Below are 14,282 nucleotides of genomic sequence, written 5' to 3' on the forward strand. Positions count from 1 at the left end.
CCACACACACATACTTTGCACACACTAAAACTCGCTCCTTGACAAACCACCTTCGTTCCCTCCTCCTTTATTTAATTTTTTATCATTCCTACTTCTCCTTCCCATCCCCTCTCCATCATTTCCTGCACGTGCCCATTATCTCCCCCTTTTTCTCTTTCATGCTCTTCTTCTCCATCTCCTGACCTGCTCAGTAAACTTGTTAGCCCTTCAGAGTGTCAGTGTCTAGACGAAGGGGCACCCGCAGCCTCGCACCTTCAAAGCAATCCTGTGAATTTCTTTACACAGAGCTCGGGCGTAAAGTTTCAAGGAGCACACACTGCACACACGTATGCCTCCTTTTTTATCTTTACACCCTTCCCCCTCTTTGTTTTTCTCTCTGGCCACTCTTCTCTCTTCTCTCCCTCTTCTCCCCCCTAACTCCCACTCTCTCCTCCCTTCTTCCTTTGCTGTTTCCCCCCCTTCTTCTACGTCTTCCTGTCTCGGAGTTAAGTTTAGCAGATGCACCTGATGGCAGCAGCATCCTGGAGCACCTGTCAGCTGTCTGCCTTCATCACGGTTCCTCTGCTGCCATCGAGGCCACAGGGAAGTAAACCTGGAGACAGTCGCTACGATCAACAGCTGCATCTTATTATTTTAAACACCACTGCCAGTCAGTTTCTCACCAGACATGCGTGTGTTTAAATATTTATTTATTTATTTATTTTTGTGTGTGTGCATTTGAGCGTTTGTGCACTGCCTCCATATATTCTCAGTGAAGCTGGATTTGGAATATCCGCTGCTAAATGTTGGTAATTAGAACCGAGCTGAGGGAGAGAATGGGAGTTTATCTAGTCTGCAGCGACAGACTGGAGGCAGCAGGTGTGAGTTGTTAAAGTGGTTTTTGGCAGGTGTGGATTATGTTTGCAAGTTTAACCCAGCAGTCTGACACTTGTCAAACAGTCCGAGCTTCGTGAATGACTCACTTCAGATCTGCAGATAAAGAATATAAACACATATAGAGATAATTTGATTTTTCACTTTTTCTCTGATCCATTCAATTTCATTTTTATTTATTTATTTTAATTGCTGGATTTGCAGTTTTTATTTTTTTTAAATCAGCACACAGATGTTGCATATGAAGGTTGTGATTTGGCTAAGAGGGCCAAATACTCCAAAAGAGCCACAACGTCTTCAAGCAGGATAGATTATCCTGAGGTTCCTAAACCACAGGTTCTCATCTATCTGGTTCCTAAACCACACACCCTACTTGGGGGTCAGGTTTAGGAAGCTCAGGTGGTTTAGCACCCTCATTTCACAGCAAGGAACTCTATAACCTTTGCAGGGGTTTTAAAGCAGACTGGATTCACTGCAACAAATGACCAGCAGGTGTTTTCTGGATCTAAGTCCACCAACTACAGAACTAAGGCAAAAAAAAAAAAAAAAAAAAAAAAAAAAAAAACCCAAGACATTTAATTTCAAGGTTTATGCCTGAAATTCTATTTTAAATTATAACGTGTATGTTTCAGTGTGTTTCTTGTGACGTTTGGGCCAAAACAAAAGCAATTAAGTACATGTTGTAAAATGTATATATTCAATAAACATAAACCTGCCAATAGGACTAGAGTAGTATCTCATGTATTTACATGTCAATGTAATGTCAATTACATATTAATTCATTAATATGAATTAATGAATTAATTCATTAATTCATTAATGAATTAATGAATTAATTCATTAATTAATTTATTAATTTATTTTAAAAAAAAGAACTTTAACTTAAAGGTCATTAGTGAACGTTGTGTGTTTTTTATTATTATTTTCTGTCTGGGGATCATGTGAGAACTGCATTTTAAGCAGGTAGAGAGTCACACAGCCTGCATAATAATGAGCCAATAGTGGCAAATTCACTGTCCTCTTATGAGTATTATTTCATTTATTATATTATTATAGTATTATAAGCAGTTTAAGGGGTGGACGGTTACAGACCAGCATAATAATGAGCCGGAGTGACCAGTTGTGGCAAATTTAGTGTCCTACCATAAATATTATTTACTTGGCTATAGATCCAGCCAATCCCAGTTTTATTTCCATGTTAAGGTGTGACTCCCCCATCAAATCGCACTAAGAACCGAAACTGTTTGCTAAGAAATGTAAACAGTTTTTAACTGCAGATAATAGTGGATGTTCACACACCTGGAAATATGGTTTTTCATTCTGCGTCAACAACTACACCTTCAGGTTCTGTCCAGAAAGACCAAAAACAGCTTTGGAGTCAAGACGTAGCTATGGAGGAGACCAACACTAAAAAGAAACAAGCCTGACTTTGAGCTGAGAACTTGTATCAGAAAGCCTGAAAAAGCATTCCCCAGCACCCCCTCCACAATGCCTCGGGAGACGGTCTCAAGTCTTGTGTAAACTGAATAATATTTTGCAGACCCAAACAATTTCCCTCCAAAAACTTAGACCCAATGATACGTTGAGAAATTAACAACAACTTCCAGGAAGACCAGCTATGTAAGGGAATGTCCTGGTTCACTGTGTAACAGATAATCATTCCTAATCACTGTTTGAGCTCTGGGAGAAAACCGAACAAAGGACACAACAAGTACAGACACTCAGTGCTAAACAATCACTGAACTGCCATTGTCAATTTTATTCTGTTTGTCTCACACTTTATGATGAACAAATCTCATAAATCCTTTCTAAACAATTCCTCCTTGAATCATTCCCTCTGCTCAGACTGTCTGCTGAGTGGAGGGTGAGCATGGATCAAACCATTAACATGAAACCGGGCTGGGGTGATGAGCAGAGGGCAATAAGCTCGGGCCCCATATCATCAACCAGGCCTGACTCACTACATGCTGTAAACCTAATGGAAGGCAAGCAGACAGACAATTTCTTTCAATTAGCTCAAACTAGCCAGCCCAATAAATTTTAGTTTGTTCTTTAAGACATAAGGGCCCTGTTGCATGTCCTGCTGAAAATGAAGACTAATGGGGTATTGTGGAGCTGCTGAGTGCCTGATTTCTTGCCACGCGCTGCTCCACCACACAACCCCTTCCCCTCCGTTCTTCGGCTAAGGGGAATAAGTGCTGACCAGACTGTAGGCAAATGCTTAACACGTTTATTCAAAACCTGGATTCATTTTCTGTTTTAAACATTGTTCCTGAGTAGTTAGGCAGACCCATTCATCTCAGTTTGACAACAGCTGTGAACAAGATTTGCAGTTCTTGATGACTCCTATTTCTAACCTCAGTGAAAACGTTTTTTGTTTTTTTTCTGAGTCAGATCGTCATGTAAAGTCTTTCTTGCTTATCTCAACAACTATTAAAAAAAAATGGAAACTATCCACCCACACAATAATAAAAAAGAAGCTTAACCAATTAAAAATGACTTGTTTTTACTTGACTACAAATTAAGCAGCAGTCTAGTTATTTTTGTGTGAGTGAGGTTATTTATCGGTCGGATTTTTAGTCAGCTGATCAAGGACTTGAATTCATTTATCGCCAGTAGAACATTTCTGAATAGGTTTGTGAAACTTAATGGAATAAATAAATCTGTTTTCAGGTCACGCTTCCGTTTTAGGGTCACAGTTTTGTCAAAACCTATTCAAAAAGGAAGGACCATCAAAAATTTGAGTTAACTCCGACCTCGGTCGATCAAAAAGACAATATTTAAGCTATGACAATGTGATGTTTGTGAAACACAAGGTATTAAATGTTGAACAAATAACACCACAAAACTGATTTTCCACCAGATAGGGCACAAATATCCTTCATTTGTGACATCTTGAGTATCCATACCTGCTTTGCTCTCGACCATAATTTACTCAAAATACAAAATATCATCAAAGTGCCAAATAAAAACAAACAGTTTGACACTACTTTGCTCTTGAATAAACAAAAGCAGGCAGCTTTTGTTTATTCATAAAAGTAGAACTTCAATAAAAAAATGGCTAAAATTATTCAGAAAAGTTGAACTTCAATAAAAGCTTCTTTTTTATTATCCATAAAAGTAGAACTTCAATAAAAAATGGCTAAAATTGCATTTAATGTAAATGTAATTAAAACAAGACTGAGGATGTAGTATGATGGGGAAAGAAGACTATAAAAAAAACCCGAGTCCACCTGTCACGCACTGACATGAAAGTTTGTTTTTCTGTCATTTAATTTAATTTTGTTTGCTAAGATGCTCATACATGGATTATGGATTTTTCTATTCATAAGTAATGCCATCATTGTATTTTTTTTAAAATCTCTTGCACATAATTTCATTACAAGTTGTTTCTTTCAAATTGAATCCTTGTAATCAATAATTAGGTTGCCTTTTGTTTTTCTGATGTTTACGGTGAGATTAAGCTGCATGTCACTTGGCGACTGCTGCTTTATTATGCTTTAATCAGAGTGTAAAATATTAAATGGCAGCTGGCAAGAGGAACGGCGGCTGCAGACTTAATGATGTTAATAATGTGATGCCTCATGATGGACGGGACCCTGCTGTGACCATTCTTTATTTGACCATGTGCTGACTTGTCATGCTGCTGACTGACTTCCTGATAGGCCATTCTGAGAAACGTAAGGGTTGACAGTCTGATACAGCTGCAAACAGATGTGCGTCACGCTCTCAGTTTGTGCTTTTACCAGACAAAAAAAACACACTTCCAGAACAAATCCTGTTGTCTGTAAAAAAACAAAGATGGGAATGCAGGTATATTGGTGTTAACTGTGGGCTGTCAGTTAAGGTCAGCTCGTGGTTTTTTGATTGCTCAGTTCAAATAACAGTAATGAAACAATCATGACAATAAAGCAGAGTCCACATTTGTCTCAGTCAATCTTCGGAGCAACACAAGTTGAATTGTAAAATCAATGCCTGCTTGCCCCTTTTCTCACTCCTGGTTGAGCAAATACAACATCAGTGTTGTATTTGAGATACAACACTGATGTATGTCAAATAGTCGTGCTTTAAAAGTTACTTACTTCAAATATCTTGACCATATACAAGGATGTTTGGGTGTTCGGCAAAGTTTCTTGGCTTAACGCAGCAGCACAAGCACTATGAGTTCCTGAAAAACGACACACCGGGGGCTACTGATGAACTCACAAAACTGGCACAGCCACTTTTAGTCTGAATTCTGAAGAAGTTTGTCTTTCTACCTTAATTTCCAGTGAATAAAGTCTTGATTTAACCTTTAGACAAGAATCTGGGTCATCATTTGATTAACTCATTCTGTGGTTGTGGATGTACATGGTTATGACAATGGTGTTATCATACAATTTAATTAATATTACATTTATTTCAGTCATACTACAGTATCTACATTGCCCAATGTTTTCAACCATTTATTTCTGTTAACAATTTTGTTGACGATTCTTCAATAACAGCTAATGAAAATATGACATTTAACATTAGAATAATTACATCCGACTAATAAAAAAACATATCTAATACAGAAATGAGAGCTTAATAAAAAAGTATGTTAAATACCTGTCTAAAAGTTATTTCAATGGGTCCCTTTGAACATAGCCTTTCAAAACCAATATTCTGTACATCAAAGACACAGCATGTCTTTGAGAAATGAGTTATATGTTTTTCAAAATGGGAGCAAATACAGGAAACAGCACTTAAACAGAGCTGTATAATAACCACCAACTCTGTGTCTTTCCAAGCCGTGTCAGAGGGGCTACCCTGCTGTTCTGGCTCATTTGAAAGCATCTCAGGCCCAGTCTATACGTATTTAATGAAAAGGGCTGAAGAAAGTCATGCTGAAGTGTAACTGTCTATGCTGGCCTTCAGGAAGAAGGAATGCAACACAACATTCTTCTTGTGTTCAACAATGAAATGCAACAATCAATTTTTCCTTTGGGATTAATAAAAGACAAGTTTATTACGTTTAACAGCAGCAGACCCAAATAAAGATAGATTCCCCATCAAACACTGATGTATGTCAATCTTCGGGGCAACACAAGTCGAGGGGAGAAACAAAGTTGCTTTGTCATATAAAGAAATATCAACCAGGAGTGAGCAAAGGGGCAAGCAGGCATTGATTTTACAATCCAAGATTCAATCCAAAAGAATTATGAACGACGATTCTGCAGTGATGTGGCTGTGCTGCTCATTAAACTTAACATCCATAGTGTACGCCACTGTCCCCGCGGCAAAGTAGGAAAAGGATTTACAGAGGAGGTTAAATACAGTTCAATACTGAGAGGGATGGAGTAAGATGGCTGTTAATAAAAAGTAGATGAGCTTGAAGAGGTAGATAGAGAAAAATTGGAAGGAAATTCATGAAGAAGGTCACTGAGAGGAAGTCAGACAGAGAGAGGGATGGACACAAGAGGAAAAGAAACTCCATTGTCCTAAAAAGATAAATTATGCATCAAAGACAAACGTTCAGTAGAAAAAAAAAGTGTTTTTTGAAAAAATGATAATTAGAAAATTAGAGCCCCGTGTTCAAACATCAATACAGCAGGAGCCAATACAATTTTTTTCCTTCCCTTCTTCTTCCCCTCCCCCCAAAATTCCCAATCAGATCTTATGACTCCCTGCAGGCTTTTATGCCACAAATTGTGCAGCCGCAAGCCTGACAAACATGCAATCAGTCAGAGTGGAGTGTGAAAAAAAAAAAAAACAGCCTCTCACACTCTGCCTCCAATCACAAAGGCTCTTTTAATAAGACCATGAAAAAGAGCAAGTAATCCTTTGTAATGATTTCATTAAATGCCCTCCTCACACCTGGAGATAATTCCATTATGATTGTGGCAATAAAATTAGGTTTTCATCAAGACCTGCAGACAGAAGGAGGAAAGGCTATTATTCCTCACATTCAGATATGACGTCGCCTATAATATTATGATATTAGGCTATTTGGTAGAATTTATGACACTCCAGTCAATCTGTAATGCAGCTGGAAAAGTTTTCCTCTTATAAAAAAAAAAAAAAAAATACAGATAATCTTATGCAGAATCTGCTGTAGAATATGTTTGCGTTGGTTCAATAGTCATGTGCTCAGAAATAAAAACACTGCTGTTTGTTGGTAACTGACAACTTTCCGGTAAAGTCAAGTTGTCAAAGAGGATGATGAAAATGAGAAGAAAACTACTTATAAATGATTTAGCTGACTGTCTCTCGCCTTTTAATGTGTTTTTGCTTCGCTTTAGCACATGCAGCGCATGTGTTAAACACATGGAGCTGAAATTACAAACAAATTCAAAAGGTATGAACGTCTCTTCTCTGAAAGTATGATTGGATTAACAATTTTGTGTTATTTTTTTATAAGTGGCAATGTCATTCCATATTTAATCTTGTACATTTATCAGAACTAAGCTGCTTGCAAAGTTATTGCAAACATATTAAGTAGTCGCAAGGAATAAGTATTAGTTAAGTTGTGTAAATATTTACACACACCGAGATGTTTTTGAATAAATCAATTGCTGCTATTATGTTTTACATTCTAAATATGTTTTCACGGGACACATGTACAATTTTATGTAATTTAAAGAAATGTAATGATGAAAGAAAAAAACATTAAACGATATTGTGTCCAAATGCCTCCAGCAACTTCACTGTGAAAAGACATAAGATGACTCATCTTTTATTTTGTTCTGTGACGAGATGAGACATCGTGCTTCAGAGAAACAGTACAGTTTCCATTAATTCATAAGTGTTTTTCTTATAGCTATCTATAAAAACATGTGGGGGTTTATTTTTCTTTGCAACTGTAAACATGGTTTCTCTCATGTTCAAACTGCCTTTCTTTCTCATGCTGAACCTTTGCACTGTGGTCAGCTTGGAAAGGTGTTGGTTTGGAATGTGAAAATTATTGGCTAAACTGTTGAAACTCTCCATCGCTCTTTTTACATTTAAGAATATTTAGCATACAGCTATAGCTTTAGTGAACTGTTTAAGTTTGTATTTTCAACTTTTCCCACCTGCCCAGGGGCTACAGGTGGCTAAAATATGATGCAAATTTCAATATTACATAAAGCGAAGGCTTTTATTCCACACTGACCTGATACATATCCATGAAAACCTATGCTGCTGTTGTTAATTATAATAATTAGACAAATAAAGGCCAATCCCTTGCGAGACGTTTTCGTTTTTATACTCTTTCAGTAGTTCTTGTTATTTAATTTATTTAACCTATTAGGATGCAACATCATAATATGAAAACATATTATGCTAGTTATATTATGGTCATTGATTTCTATTAAATCAATTTAAATTCCATGAACTTTGTATATCTGAATAAGCCTTGCGGTAAAACAGCTTTATTTATTTAAATAGCAAAACAATAAATGGAAGGAAATAGCGTGGCACAATAAATCACTTACTGCGGTAATTATCTACTCAATTAAGCTGTAGGGAAATGTTTTTAATGTAAAAACAGCCAACAAAAAGATTTCTGTCACCTGATGGATTTACACTCAAGTTTTCAATTTGGTCATTTTCTTCAGCAGTATCCACTCAAGTATCAGTATCCCACAGAACTTAAAATAAAATTGCTCCAAGAATTCAGACCCAGTCGAGAAAGATAAATGACAAAAGACAAATGATGAAGATACTGTGTGTCGTGTCTGGAGGAACGGGAGGCAATGTCTTTTTTATTTTTTTTTGGCATTCATGTCACAGTCCTTTTGAAATATGCATCAAAGCAATTTCAGAACTCACGGGACCCGGTTTTGGGCACACAAAGTTGTGACCATCATCCAAACCTCTGTGGTGTGAAATGCATCGGCTGCTTACTGTGTCGGGATTTAAAATGCACTACTTCCCTACTTAAAAAAAAAAAAAAAAAAAAAAAAAAAAAAAAACATCCTGCATGTTATTAAAACACTAGTTTTGGTTAACTCTGTGCGTGTGCCAGTTGAGATGTAAAACGTGTGCATCTGTGCACATGTTTGAAACAATTTGTCACTACCGGTGGCTGGTGTTTATTTATTTTTTTTAACAGCTTGGGATGTTTTTCATGCTCACAGGCACACATGGTTATTAGCTGAAATGCATCTGCTTTAAAAACAACTTTCTCCTCCACCTTCTGCTCAGAGAAATTACAAATGACGATGGTCACAGTCTAACTATGACTTTCTACATTTTCACTGACTTTAACAAACTAAAACCAGATCATTTGCAGATGGATAATTCCCCACAGATGTTGTACACTCCTCTCAACTTCTACTTTGTATAATTCTTGTCCAGGATTTGTATAAAATAAAGTAAAATTAAAAAAAAAAATCGGTGGTGTTTAAAAATCAGATCTCATGCTGTTGCTGCTGCAAACATTTCATCTACTGATTAGTCAAACTGTACAGCACACAGTTTCTGTGGTGTCTACTTCAAAACAATTCAAATTTATCAAAGGACTGTGTAAAAAGGGCACTGAAGGTCCAAATAACACCCTTCAATTTAATTCAAAACTTGATATTTTTTCATTATGTTTTTTATCAGTCATGCTGTCTTAAGATTCAAAGACTCCAGCGTTTACTAACTTGTAAAGGCTGCTACACTACTTCCTACCTACATGGAGACCCATATCATCACACTCCCTTCTGCTTCTGAACTCCTGGCCTGCTTTAAACCAAACGAGATGGAAACCCATCAGTTGATCAATCCATTTTCTATACCCACTTATAGCCTTAGGTTGTCTTAAGGGAGTTGGAGGTTGTGCTTATCTCCAGCAGTCATTGTGTGAGAGGCAGACTACATCCTGTATAGGTCACCAGATCATCATAGGGCAACATGGAAACACACAGAACAAACAACCATGCACACACTCACTATGTATGTAGGAAGACTAATTAACCAAACAATCATGTTTTTGCACTGTGGATGAAATCTTTAGTACCCAGAGAAAACCCATGCATGTGTAGGGAGAACGTGTAAACTACATGCAGAGAGTCTCCTGGTCGAAATTTAAACCCAAGGCCTTCTTGTTGCAAGGCAACAGTGCCAGTTGTGCAACCATGCCAAAAAGGATGGAAATTATCTGAGAGAAATATATGTGCTTTTTGTCAAAAATATGATGTTAGAATATATTGTACTGTAATGACAAAAATTTTTCTATCTGAAATAATGGAAATTTGACCAAAATTTGACATCCTCACTACAGGTTACATGTACAAATCACCGTGGGTGGACTTGAAGAGTGGTGCAAAATCTGGATGCTTTCACAATAATCAAAATCACAAAACCGACAGAAAATCAATGTGATTTTTAAGCCTGAAATTACTGGGCCTAAACTTTAAAAGTATGTATGTGTGACAGGAAAATTGTCGTAATTCTTACATGTAAGAAGTAAAAACCAAAGAGTTTTTCCTCACAAAAACAGTCATATGTTAGCTGGAGGATATCCGGGTGGGTTCACATGTTTGGGTCACTCTTTGTTTGTCCAAGGTGACAGACCTGGTTTGAAAAAGCCTCCCGTATTCCTCAGATGTGTCTAAAGACATGTGGCTCCAATTACTCTCTGGTTTCTTTGAACAACAGAAAAGCTTGTTGAAAATTTATAGAAACTCTAATGATGTGTGTGACGGGTCAGAAGGCGAACTTCAGGAATATTACGCAACAGATGTGTGTTTAACCATGTGTGCAAGTTGGAAGAAAGGTCCAAGAAATAGAGCAAAAGAAATATGTATTTTTAAATATTTTCAATTGTCTGCTAAAAAAATGTGACAAACTTTTTAATGATTAGTAATTTGAACTTGGAAACATTAAAACATTAAATTTTTACGCGAGTAACTTTAAGGTGTTAATTTTTCATTGCACAGGTTAAAATTTTGAATGCGATTAATTTTTTGCTATACAGAAATCCCAAGTCAAAACTTTTGTATTGACTATTGTTGTGTGCAAGTTGTGCAAAAGAAGTTGGTCTGTCACCAAAGCTATTCAAGCCTTAAATACTAAACCAGTGCAAAACATGTTTTTCCATTGCTAATGTCAGTATCCACATTTCTAAAAAAGTATTTTTTTTTAAAGAAGCTATGTGAATCATCCAGGGCTCCTGAAACACATTCAATGTCACATGCTGTTTTTATTTTGTTTTTTTAATTATGTTATTCACCTTGAAACGCCTTGCTGCTGAAATGTGCTATACAAATAAAATTTGATTGATTGATTGATTGTTTTAAAACTGAATAAGTATAACACATTGCACAAATTGAAAAACCTAAATAACAGATTAAAGACAATAAATATATTTGTTGTTGAGCTCATGTGTCTATTCATTCAATAATTCAGCATCAAAAAGACTCTCTGGACTGAAAATATTGTCTATTTTGTGGATATAAATAGGTAATATTTATATATTGATAATAAAAATGTGTTTAGCTAATTACAGATTCTGCAAGTAAGTCATACCACCAGAAATTTTACTCGTACAGTTTAATGGATTGTAATATGATATACAGAAAGTCAAAGCAGACAAATAACCAAAAATATGTAAGAGAAATGAAAAATATATAAACAGATAATTCAAATAATTACGAGGAAACACAAGTTTGCATGGAGGAAACACAGAAACAAATATATCCATCCTGATCTGGCAGAAAGGTTGGATTTAAAACCATAAGAATATACATACTGCACCATAAAATCAATTCCAAAATGCATATGCAGCCAATGCTGAGGCTTCAAATATCGGTGTGATGTAGACTCACTTTCTGGGCATTGTCAGCATTTCTGTGGATGAATTTTCAAAATGATTGATATTATATACTCATCTTATGTCATTACATAATCAAAAAAAGTTTTAAAATACCAACACCTATACAATGCTGATATTTTTTTTTATACTGTCTAGTCATAACATAACAAATTAATGCATAAAGTGTTGACCTGACCCAAAGTCACACACATCACTTGTCTTCTGAACAGAATAGCCCCGAGCCGTCAGCAGCAGCAGCAGCAGCAGCAACAACAGGAGTTATGATAATAGCATCCATTTTAGTCATTGTGGTAAAATTGTTTACATGATACTAAATAAAATGAATCGAGCTTTGGAACAGGACTTCTACTGAAATTTTTGTTTGTTAATGTGAGCTCTTTGAATTGATGTTCGTCAAGTACATCCCACAGATGGCCAGTTTTAGAGATATTTGGGTCAAATCTGTTTTTTTAAGATCACCAACTTTCGCAAACCATTTTTAACCTTTTAAAAATAATATGTGAAGGTATATCAGCGCTATCACAGAATGCAATTTCCAGCCATAATTTTAATTTGCCCACCACAAAGTTTGGGCCTCTGGTAGGTATAAAACTATCATCAATATTACCCAACGTATCAATTTGTATCCAGCAGCTGTTCACAACCTTTTTACATTAAACTATACGAACGAACCAGTGTCTCTATGTAAATTTTAGGCCATGTTATGCCTTACAGAAAACTAAATGCGTGAGCCACAGAGCAGTCTTAAAGTAACCTATAGAGACTGAAGAGCAGTAAAAACAATTTACTAAAAGGTGAATCCCGGGTTCTTTAATGAAGGTTATGGGAAACCGCAAACAGGGTGGGGTCAGGACTCTAGACAGTTTCCATGTGCTGAATCAATTCATAAGAAGAAAATCTCATTAAAGCCACCCTTCCTCTTAGCATTATCACCAATAGGAAACGCATTTAAATACTACATTTTGTCTCTTTGAAACACTCGGTTTGCAATCTGCTCAGGAGAACAATAAGAGAGAGTGATGAGTGAATGGGAGAGCGCATATCGACATTTTCTCTCACCTCTCTCGTCTTAATGCATCTCATTTTCCTTCAAACCTCTTTTGTTGAGCACCTTTCCTTCCCCATCAGCCTTCATCAATCTCCCTATCCTTGCTGGGTGAAAAATTACACCCATTACCTTTGACATGTAGTACACAGAAATAGCATTCTTTCTACCAAAAAGCATCGGGTGAAACAACTTACGGGGACTCATAAGATAGCTGTATGAAGGCAGCGCAGCATAAATCACTCCCAAACATCTATGCGACTTTAATACAGCAGGCACAAGTTAAAAGTGGGTAAAATGGGGGTATCTCAAGTGATGCAGATAGAGTAAACTCAACAATGGCATGTGTATATTGTTTATCATGTCCCTACCTCCTGTGGACATACAGAAAAATACAATTTTGGTCACCATTCTTTGGAAAAAATACGTTAATCCAAACAAACTCAGGCAGATTGAATGGAGAGCACCTTCACAGAAGTTCTTGCCTCAGATTCTCTAATGAATGTTGGTTTGTTTTTATATTCAGAATCTCGTGTGTGGTTTGGGTGAGGCTTTTCTTTGTTTTCTGTTGGCCCTGGGCCTCCTGCAGCTGTTGGTGGGCACCACTATGTCCCCTCTGATCATCACAGCATAAAGCTGTGAGGGGTGCTAGTAATGGTGACTAATTGGCAATGTGGGGACTGTCTGAGCTCACGACGAAGGTTATGTCACAGTCCAATGGTGGCAAAGAGAAAGTTGTTATGTAGCTCCTTCTTTTTGGTGAACCCTTGATTTAGTTTGCCAGTTTTCTCTTATATTCCAATCCTCAAATGGTCCTTTCTTGTCTTTCATATACACTGGTCAAAAAAATAAAGGGAACACTCAAATAACACATCCTAGATCTGAATGAATGAAATATTCTCATTGAATACTATATTCTGTACAAAGTTGAATGTGCTGACAACAAAATCACACAAAAATCATCAATGGAAATCAAATTTATTAACCAATGGGGGCCTGGATTTGGAGCCACACACAAAATTAAAGTGAAATGTTCCCTTTATTTTTTTTGAGCAGTATATATATATTTTTTTATTTTATAAATGTAAGCCTTTTCATGCATTTTTTGTTTCTGGCTTTTCAATTCCTGGGCTTTGTTTATTGTTTTGCCCTCTTATTCCTACTGTCAAATGCAGAGAATATAACACTTGGCCATTCAAGCACATAAATGCACTCTGTTTACAGTCACTGTCAATGACTCAATGCAACCTGCCTGGGGTTGATTATATAATGCCCTGTTTGATAACCAGGATTTATTAGGATCTATGTATGATAGAATTCAAATGAACTGTTTGCATAGTACCTCAGGACAACATTTGTTGCAAATTGCTGGCATGTAAATCACCAATTGTATAGCAATTTAAATACCAGTTCAACTGAATTGAGCTGTCCTGCTAGAAGGTGAAGGTAAAGCATTCTGCATCCTCTAACAGGATTTCTTGCAGAGTTGCTCTATATTTAGCTCCACCCATAATCTCATCATCTGACCACCTACCCTGTCTCCTCCAAAAGCATTTACATCACCACCGTGTTTCACATTGGAGATTGTTTGGTATTCAC

Source organism: Poecilia formosa, unplaced genomic scaffold (assembly GCF_000485575.1).
Source record: "Poecilia formosa unplaced genomic scaffold, Poecilia_formosa-5.1.2 Scaffold2, whole genome shotgun sequence".
Classification (NCBI taxonomy): domain Eukaryota; kingdom Metazoa; phylum Chordata; class Actinopteri; order Cyprinodontiformes; family Poeciliidae; genus Poecilia; species Poecilia formosa.